We start from the raw sequence: 10,759 nt of genomic DNA on the forward strand, positions 1-10,759 counted from the left end.
CCTTCCGGTCTCTCACTATCTTCCTAACATCACATAACTTCATCTGCAGCGCCTTGAGGATGCCATCTAACCATCGCGTTCGCTGCCTACCCCTTCGCCGGCGACCCCCAACTTTTCCAAACATCAAATCTTTCTCCAGCGACTTCTCTCTTCTCACCAGATGACCAAAGTATCTGAGCTTTAACTTTAGAATTTGACCCTCCAATGAGCAGTCAGGGTTTATGGTCGACAATATCGACTGATTTGATCTTTTGGCCGTCCAAGGAACTCTCGAGAGTCTCCGTCAGCACCACAATTCAAACGCGTCAATTCTTCGGCGGTCAGCCTTCTTCACAGTCCAACTCTCGCATCCATACATCACAACTGAAAAGACCATAGCACGAGTTATACGGATCTTGATTGACAGACTAATGTCTCTGCTCTTTACTAGGCGGTCAAGGCTAACCATGGCTCTCTTTCCCAGAAGCAGGCGCCTCCTAATTTCATGGCTGCAGTCTCCTTCCGGGGTAATCTTGGAGCCCAAGAAGAGAAAATCTGTCACAGCTTCCACTTCTTGTCCCTTGATGCTCCAGGACTTAATTGATAGAACAAGACGCCATGATCTTTGTCTTTTTAATGTTCAGTTTAAGCCCGAACTTCTCACTCTCTTCTTGTACGCGCATCAGAAGTCTCTTGAGTTCCACTTCACTTTCTGCCATTAAAGTGGTATCATCCGCATATCTAAGGTTGTTGATACGTTTTCCAGCAATCTTCACTCCTGCTGAAGACTCATCCAGACCGGCCTTCCTCATGATGCACTCTGCATATATGTTAAATAGGCAGGACGACAGTATGCAGCCTTGCCTCACTCCTTTCTCAATCGGAAACCAATCAGTAAGACCATGCCCAGTTCTGAAGGTTCCTGAGGAGACAGATGAGGTGAATTGGAACTCCCATCTCTTGGAGAGCTTGCCACAATCTGCTGTGATCTACGCAGTCAAACGCTTTTGCATAATCAATAAAGCAGAAGTAGATGGGTTTCTGGAACTCTCTTGCTTTTTCCATGATCCAGCGAAGGTTGGAAATTTGGTCTCTAGTTCCTCTACCCTTGCGAAACCCAGCGTGCACGTCCGGAAGCTCCCGATCCACATACTGCTGCAGCCTACCTTGGAGGATTTTCAACATCACCTTGCTAGCATGCGAAATAAGCGCGATCGTGCGGTAGTTGGAACAATCTTTGGCACTGCCTTTCTTTGGAATGGGGATGTAAACTGACCTCCTCCAATCCTGTGGCCACTGCAGGGTTGTCCAAATCTTCTGACATAATGTATGCAGAATGTTAACAGCGGCGTGGTTGAGGTTTTGAAGCAACTCAGCTGGAATACCATCAATTCCGCTAGCTTTGTTGTTAGCAAGGCTGGCTGAGGCCCATTCAACTTCACTCTTCAGGATGCCCGGCTCGAGATCAGTAATCACAACCGTCTTATGTTGGGTTTGCACATCCGGGTCCTTCTTGTACAGTTCTTCTGTGTATTCCTGCCACCTATTCTTTATCTCTGAGGCTTCAGTGAGGTCCTTGCCTCGTTTGTCCCTTATCACGCCCAGCTTAGCACAGAAGCTTCCTTTGATATCTTTGACTGTCTTATACAAAGCTCTTGTGTTCATTAATTGGCTGTTGTCCTCAACTGCTTGGCACTGTATGTCCAGGAAGGCATTCTTATCTCTCCTTGCTATTTTCTGAAAATCCGCATTGAGAACCTTGTATCTTTCTCTTGTAAAAATTGTAAATTGGTTCACAGGAAGGGAAAGGCGCAGTAACTGTCACACTTGCTCTGTGGACACCCGAACCGCGCCGTAAGGGAAGGGAGGAAGGTGGGAATGAAAGTGGAAAGAGAGAAAGAGGAGCCGTAGTGGAGGGCTACGGAGTAATTTCGACCACCTGGGGATCTTTAACGTGCGCTGACATCGCACAGCACACGGGCGCCACTTCGTTTCGCCTCCATCGAAACGCAGCCGCCGAGGCCGGGATTCGATCCCGGGAACTCCGGCACAGTAGTCGGGCGTCTTACCACTGCACCACCCCGGCGGGGCCTATCTTTCTCTTTCCCCCATAACTTTTGCCATCCTCCTTTCTTCAGCTATTTGCAAAGCCTCTTCAGAAAAACAGTTTGCTTTCTTGCATTTCTTTTGCTTTGGAACTACCTTAGTAGCAACTTCTTGTATTATATCACGAAGATCAGTCCACATCTCTTCAGGCTCTCTGTCTTCTAAATCTAATTCTTGAAATCGATTCCTCACTTCCACAGCATATATTCTGAAGGAATTTGATCCAGATCATACCTGAAAGGCCTTCTAGTTTTCTGCGTTTTCCTCAATCGAAGCTTAATTTTGACAACAAGAAGCTGATGATCGGTGCCGCAATCGGCCCCAGGCCTTGTTTTTACTGCTTGTAGAGCGCTTCTCTATCTCTGCCGGCAAAAAATATAATCGATCTGATTCCTGTACAGACCGTCCGGTGAAGTCCATGTGTACAGGCGCCTCTTGGGCTGTTGAAAATGAGTATTCGCTATGGTCAGGTTGTTTTCTTGACAGAACTCTACTAGCCTCTGCGCAGCTTCATTTGGCTCACCAAGACCGAACTTGCCTGTAATTCCGGATATTTCTTCACTCCCGACCTTAGCATTCCAGTCTCCTATGAGAAAAACGACGTCTGATGATGGAGTGCGGTCTAAAAGGCATTGCAGGTTCGCATAAAATCTCTCAACGTCAGCTTCTTCAGCGGTAGTGGTTGGTGCATAGACTTGGATAATTTTATGTTGAAAGGTAGACCTTGGATCCGAAGTGAAATCATTCGGTCGTTTTAGGGGTTGTACCCCAGCACTGCTTTGCCCATTCTTCTGTTTACTATGAGAGCGACCCCATTCCTTCTCTTGAATTCGTGCCCACAATAAAAGACATAATGGTCGCCGGAGTTAAATTCTCCCATTCCGGTCTACTTGAGCTCGCTGATACCCAAGATATCCATGTTCAATCTGTCCACTTCTCGCTTGACAACATCCAGTTCACCTTGCATCATAGATCTTACATTCCATGTTGCTACGTGATATATCTCCTTGCAACATCGGACTTTCCGGTCGCTTCCCGACACATCCACAACTGAGCGTCCTTTTGGCTTTAGCCCAGCCGCTTCATTCGTCCTGGAGCTACTAGGAATCGCCCTTTGTTCATCCCCAGTAACATGTGGGACGCCTTCCAACCTGGGGGGCTCATTTTCCGGCGCCATATCATTAATGCTATTGTGACTGGCCATAGGGTTTTCTTGGCAGGAAATATTGGAGTGGGTTGCCATTACCATACCAAGAAAGGGCCCCTCAAAGTGATTCAGAACAGGACAGAATCAAAGCTTGCACACAGAGCGCACCGGCTCAGAACAGTTGTAATGACTGCAATGACTTAATCCTACCTGCTTAGATGGCATCCTCGAGGCGCTGCAGATGAAGTTATGTGATGTTAGGAAGATAGTGAGAAACCGGAAAGCGTGGCGTGATATGGTCCATAAGGTCACGAAGAGTCGGACACGACTGAACAACTGAAGTGAATTGAACTGAATCCTACCTGCGACTACCACCAGCTCTATAGATCTCGAAATCGCTCACGGCATTCTGACACATTCTCAACATTTATTGTTGCAAAATGCTGATGACGGTGATATTCACCTCAGCAGCACTGCCGAGGGTGACGTGGATAATTCACAGGCCGCAGGGTCGCAGGCACTGGAAGAGAACAGGGACGAAAATTCCGAACTGCCGACAGAGCCAGACCGTGAGCTGATTGTGCGTCCCAATGTGTGAGATATATACAATACTGGGTCTTAATGGATAACGCTGTGAGCCTGCTAGCCAAATTTCATCTATGAAAAAACATACCATGATACCCTTTTCTGAATACTGTTCAGTTGTCTAAACTTTACTCTTGTACTCTTGTGTTTAGTCTTACTTTTATGAATATTATGAACTCAGTTTAATCATGTGTATATCAACCTGTATGATACCATTTTCAGACCCCTTTTAAAATGTGTATCCGTTGCAATGCTTTGCTAAAGGGAAGAAAGTGCACACGCATTTTTTGTTCATTGTAAAATAGTCGCCGGTCGAGCCAGTTGATTATCAAGAGAGACGCGCTAGAGCAGGTCGACCCAGCCTCGTCTCCCAATGGACGACTGCCTGAAAATACGAAGAGGGCTCGCTAGTTCTGCCGAAGCTCGCCGTGCAAACAGTCATCAGCGCTGCCTGCAGCTATGATCATCACCTCCCACCTGGGCCACCTCAAGCTCCGTATCACCGCAGTGGCGTCCAGACGGAGCCTCAAGACCATCGGGTGAGCGGGGGCATCCAGCTCTAATTAAATCTATTACTGGCCCTATTTCGTGAGTGATTCCTGCTCTCCACCCTGAAAAGAGCCCTATAACCGGGACCATCACAAGACGACTCAGACGAGGCGCGAAAACGACCGTATACATGTGCTATGTCAACGCACGTCCCCAGGTGGCCGCAATTAAAGCTGAACCCTGCACTACACTACACTCTCTTTATAGCCCATGTCTCCCTCCGGGAAGTTAAACCTGCCATTCAGAATCCCTTTCTTAAGCTGAAAACCAGGACAATCACGGATATTAAAATCCCGCCTAGTGGTTCCGCCTCAATCAACCTGCACCTCAAAATTTATAATTTAATTACGACCCTTTCTCTCAACAGATTTTTAAATTTAGGACCTGGAAGCCGAGGATGCAATAGATATTATACCATTTTTCTTCTGTCGAGTGTCATACAGTCACAGCGGGCAGCTCAAGTATTCCGTCGATGTATATTTTTGAAAATCATTAGATTCGTAATCCAGAAGCAGCATGTACTGCATTTAGAGTGGCATATGAGCGGCTACAACATTCACTACAGCCATATGCATTGTGAAGGGTCTGCAGAAGACTAAATTAAAAGGCGTGGGAAAGACCGCAGCAAAGCAAAGCCGGCTTTTCGAACAGAACAAGCACTCGAACGCGTATATGCTAAGCAGACACGGGTTGGGGAAAAAGGACTCGTTATGTCAAACACGAATGAAGTGAACAGTGACCCAAAACATGGAAAGCATAGGGGAATGCATTCATGGCAGACGAGCGCGAAAAAGACGAACACGTTGTGGCGTGGGAAAAATGGAATAATCATTTTATTACAGTTATAAAGTCGAAAAGTCCACGCATGCACACATATGTACACTGCCGTTCGGGCCCATAATCTTCAAAATCTGGAGGTGAGGGTTCGTACTTCATATCTATTTTCAACAATCCAGTGTTGTGCAGCTCCTCGTATTTTTGTGGGGGTTTTTAATGCTCACCACCCTCAGTGGGGTAGTGCCATAATGAGCAATAGAGGAAGGGACCTGGCAGACTTTATGCATACACAAGATCTCGTCAATATAAACGACGGCTCACCGACGTTTCTACGCGGAGCAACCTACAGCAGCTGCTTGGATGTGGCGTTTGTTTCCAGAAGCCTCCATCCCTCCGTTTCTTGGTGTAGTGATGTGGAAACACATGGGAGTGATCACATACCAACGTACATGCATCAGGTGGTTTGCACCTGCCACTTCGCCTCGTGTGCAATATACAGATTGGCCCGCCTTTAGGGCATCGGTGGAGACTTCCAGCGTCGACCTCCAGTCACCATCACAAATAGAGGGCCTCATTACTTCCTCTCTTAGTGAGAACACTCGATATGTTAGTGCCGGCGTCGGTGTCCAGCATCGACGTGGAATTCGAGCGGCTTCGCGCGGTCCGTCGGCGGGCTGAAAGGAAGTACAGGAGAACGAAATCCGCGCAAGATCTCGCACTTTCTCGCAAAGCTAAACGACAAGTTTTACGCCACCTGGAGAGGTTAGGACGACAACGTTGGAGGCAGTTTTGCTCATCACTGGATCCCCGTAAGCCCCTGTTGCGTATCTGGCATGTTGCGAGAAGCTTGCGCACACCTCCGCAAGAAAGGCACCTTTTTCGTGCCCTGGCCCTTTATCAACGCCGCAATGAAATTAACGTAGCTGAAGATTTTTGTAAAATGGTTGTGGGCACAAACCAGCCACAGTTACCAATTTCAGAGGTTTTTGCGCCACCTTTGCCGAATGATCAATACGACTTGCCTTTTTAGCTGAATTAGACGCCGCTCTTGCTTCTTGTCGGCATTCATCTGCACCTGGTCCTGACGGGATTACTTATTCAACATTATCAAACCTAGGCAAGGATGGTAGAACTGCACTATACTTAAATATTTCAACGATATATGGGCTTCTAGTACTGTTCCTGAACACCGGAAGATTAGCCGCCTAGTTGCTCTTTTGAAGCCTGGAAAGCCCCCTCTTGAACTTACCTCATACCGGCCAATTGCCCAGGCAAGCTGTGTTGGAAAAGTTACGGAGAGAATGGTGCTGGCAAGACTTGAGTGGTATCTAGAGAGTAATGATCTTTATCCGAATATGATGACTGGATTTCGCCGGGGACGCTCTTCTATCGACAGCGTCATCGACTTTGTGGCGACAGTAGAACACGAAAAGCGTCACCGTCGACTAGTAGCTGCTGTCTTTTTAGATATAAAGGGGGCTTATGACAACGTCCTCCATGATGCTATTCTTGATGGACTTGACGACGTGGGAGTTGGTGGCCGGCTGTACTTGTGGATTGTGAGCTATCTCAGTGGCCGGTCTGTTTACATGACTACGCCTGAAGGAGATACTACCCGCTATCAGGTCGGTCGTGGAGTTCCACAGGGAGGAGTCCTCAGCCCAACTTTATTTAACGTTGCGCTAATTGGCCTGGTGAGTGAACTATCAACTAACATTCACATCAGTACATATGCTGACATCTGCATCTGGGCTTCTGGTTCGACGCGCCCACAACTACGTGCGAGATTGCAACGAGCTGTGTCATCGACATCGATATACCTACGGCGCCAAGGTTTACTTTTAGCGGCAGAGAAGTGTGCAGCGATCGCATTTACGGGAAAATGTGTCAGCCGCTACCTGATTACTCTTCATGAAGTCGTAATACCGTACGTATCCAGGCACAGATTCTTGGGGGTAATTATTGACCACCGACTATCTTGGTCGAAACATATTACTATGGTGAAGAAAAGGCTAATTAATTTTGCCATGTACTTCGTTTCATAGCTGGCATGAAATGGGGACCAACTGAGCGCTCCTTAATACGGCTTTACGAGACTCTGTTTGTTGGCTACATCCGGTACATTCTCTCAGTACTCTCTAGTATGAGCATTTCTGCTTGCGGACTTTAGAGAGCGTGCAAGCGCAGGCACTGAAAATATGCCTTGGACTGCCCAGATGCACCTCTAACAAAGGCACAATTGAAGAGGCACATGCTCGCCCGATATTCATATACTTGTCACATGAACCACCTCGTGTATATTTACGAGCACTTACTAGACACCGTTTTCACCCACTCAGCAAGATTCTGGATGTGCGGCTGGACTGCAGTTTTGCAAGTGCACTCCGCTGCCATCAGTCGCAAGTACCGACAGGATATGCCCTCCCATATCGTCCCGCCCAACCACCATGGACGATGGATAAACCTTTGGTGCACCTTCGTGTTCCCGGAATACTAAAGAAATCAATATTGCCACTTAGTGGGCTCAAACAACTTACTCTGGCGCACATATGGTCAGAATATCCTAATTATATTCACGTATACACCGATGGATCTGTGTCAGCACAGGCATCCGCTGCAGCTGTGGTCATACTAGCTCAGAAAACACTAAATTTCCTTAAGGGACATACTTCAACATCAACCGCTGCTGAACTTGTAGCCATTCGGGAATCTACTCGCTACATATGTGGGGAACCACCTCAAAAATGGTGTATATAGTAAGCTGCTGTAGCATTCTTCATACAACTCGTAAGAAGGCATGTCGTATCCGCTCTTGAAAAAGGCACAGCTGTTTGGAGGCCATTGCTGAGTGCGCTTTTCGCTTCAACATCGGCCTTTTCATTCCCATGGAGCTCGAAATGGGCAGGGATTCATTGAAACATTATCCTGTGACCTTGGATTAGGGTAGATGTGAGGAGCTCCATAATGTTTAGTGCCATGGACTGGTAGACAGTGTGGCGTAAGAAGTTATCCAAAATTTGCAATGCAGTCTTTTTTTTTTCGCCTTTATTTTCTTTATTTGTGCTAAAAAACTGTCCGTTGAGTCTGTCGCAGCCAGAAGCCCGACACATTCGTCTAAAAAGGCTCGATCGAACATTGAAATTTTATGTTCCGCGTGATATTCCGCGTCATCAGGCATGCGTGCTACATAGACTTCGGCATCCCAGACTGTGGACCATATATTATTGGTGTGCTCAGTGTATGTGGGCGAAAGAAGTGTGCTAGCCACTTCCTTGAAGCGTTTGGCCTTTGTCGGAGGAACTGCTGCTGGGCGCTTGGCAGGACAAGGGGAAGGGTGTCCAGGCAGTGCGTGCTCTTTGTCGTTTTTTGTGCGCCAGCGGGCTTGATTCGCGCTTGTGAGGCAAGCTACTGTGCCTGTATATATATTTTATATGCCTTCTCCCACATCGTCACCCATCATGATCTTTTTTCTCCCCTTCCCCAGTGCAGAGAAGCAGGCCAGATTTGAATTATTCCGGTCAACCTCTCTGCTTTTCCTTTCAATAAATCCATCTATCTATCTATCTTCCCTGCGCATATGAGGTTAGGGAAATTGGTCTCGAATTTTCCAATTGCGGAGGTTTGCCCGGTTTGGGTTTCCATTGATCTGGCAACTGGCTCGTTTTCCAATCTTCTCCAATGAATTCCGTTAGAAGACTAATGGAGTCATCGTCCAGATTCCTTAGCATTTTATTGGTGATCCCATCGGGGCCCGGGGCTGATTTAGTTTTCAGTCTCACAATTTCTGCCCTCACCTCTGCCTCCGTGATGAGGGCGGTTCTCGATGTGATGTCATAGTCAAGATGGCGGGCGCTAAAATTAGTTGTTCCCATAGAGAAAGGAAAATACTCAGGAGAGGCCATGGCATCACTTTTTTGAAGCCGGTATGACCGCGCCGCGACCGGACGCTGGAATGTCCTCCTCCTTTACCCTCCGCATTTTCTTTCTCCTCGTCGCTCATGTACCTCGGGCCCTTAGCAACGCTGTTGTTGAAACGAAGAGGCGTCCGTGTGCTGTGCGATGTCAGCGCACGTTAAAGATCCCCAGGTGGTCGAAATTACTCCATAGCCCTCCACTACGGCTCCTCTTTCTCTCTTTCCCCTTTCACTCCCATCTTCCACCCTTCCCTTACGGCGTGGTTGCGGTGTTCACAGAAAACAAGTGACAGTTACCGCGCCTTTCCCTTCCTATAAATAAATCAGTCTAGCAACGCTGTTGCTAGTGGCCTCAGTTTTCATGGCAACAGCGATGCCGTTGCTAATAGCCCAACTTGGCTAACCCTTTCCACCACACTTTCTCCAATGCATTGAGAATGGCAAGGGCCTCTCCTTAGTTGTTTCCTTCCTCCAAGGTTGTGTCCGTACACCCACAGTTCAATATGTTGATAATTCGATATATCAAACGCACGCCAACAGCTAAGCCTCTCAAACGAAGTGTGAATACGGTGCATACGATGTACACGCGCTTCCTGTAGCGACGTGCTGCCCGCCGGCATAACGGCAGCTGCGATGGCTGCAAGTTCGACAGTTCAACCAAGAGACCTAGGGAGTCTACATGTTGGGCGCCGCAGCGCAACGTATACGTAGTCATGTGCGGCTGTGTGGGTGCGAGCTCGCGCGCCAAATATGTGGCACGGGCAGACCGGAATGGTGGCCTTCGCGCTGCTAGCGCAAACTGCAGTGGACGGTGCTTTAGGAAAAGAAAATTGGTTCACAGGAAAGGAAAGGCACAGTATCTGTCACGCTCTCTGATTGATTTATAGGAAGGAGCGGTAACTGTCTCACTTGTTTTCTGTGGACACCGCAACCGCGCCGTAAGGGAAGGGAGGAAGATGGGAGTGAAAGTGGAAAGAGAGAAAGAGGAGCCGTAGTGGAGGGCTACGGAGTAATTTCGACCACCTGGGGATCTTTAACGTGCGCTGACATCGCACAGCACACGGACGCCTCTTCGTTTCGCCTCCATCGAAACGCAGCCGCCGAGGTCGGGTTCGAACCCGGGTACTCCTGTGGACACCTGACCGCGCCGTAAGGGAGGAGGAAGCTGGGAGTGAAAGAAGGATGGTTGGTGGTTGATACTGGCCCTACAAGGCTGGGACTGGTAGGTCACTGCCGCTTGCGGCGGGGGCTAGTCAGCCATCATAATTTTATCTGTTGCAGGGTGTCATTGCACCCACTACCGTTTCGGTGGTAGATGGTGGTGAAAATCGAGCATGCTGTAAAGAACGGGGGAAGCTTAAAGCGGTAAAGAAGAAATTGTGCATAGGCAAAAACCAGATGTACGCGATAAGGGACAAGGCGGTCAACGTCATCACCAATATGGACAAGTTAGAATTTCACATCTTGACTCATGCATACTAAGTCTTGCGCGCCATTCCAAAGAATGCACCATTCACGCAAAAGTTTGATGTCTTTGCGTCTTTAATGTCAAGCTTATTTCCTTGGTGCTTATGGGAGCAAAACCCGGGTACTCCTGTGGACACCTGACCGCGCCGTAAGGGAGGAGGAAGCTGGGAGTGAAAGAAGGATGGTTGGTGGTTGATACTGGCCCTACAAGGCTGGGACTGGTAGGTCACTGCCG

This window comes from Amblyomma maculatum, chromosome 6, assembly GCF_055883805.1.
Source record: "Amblyomma maculatum isolate TAMU_Amacu chromosome 6, ASM5588380v1, whole genome shotgun sequence".
Classification (NCBI taxonomy): domain Eukaryota; kingdom Metazoa; phylum Arthropoda; class Arachnida; order Ixodida; family Ixodidae; genus Amblyomma; species Amblyomma maculatum.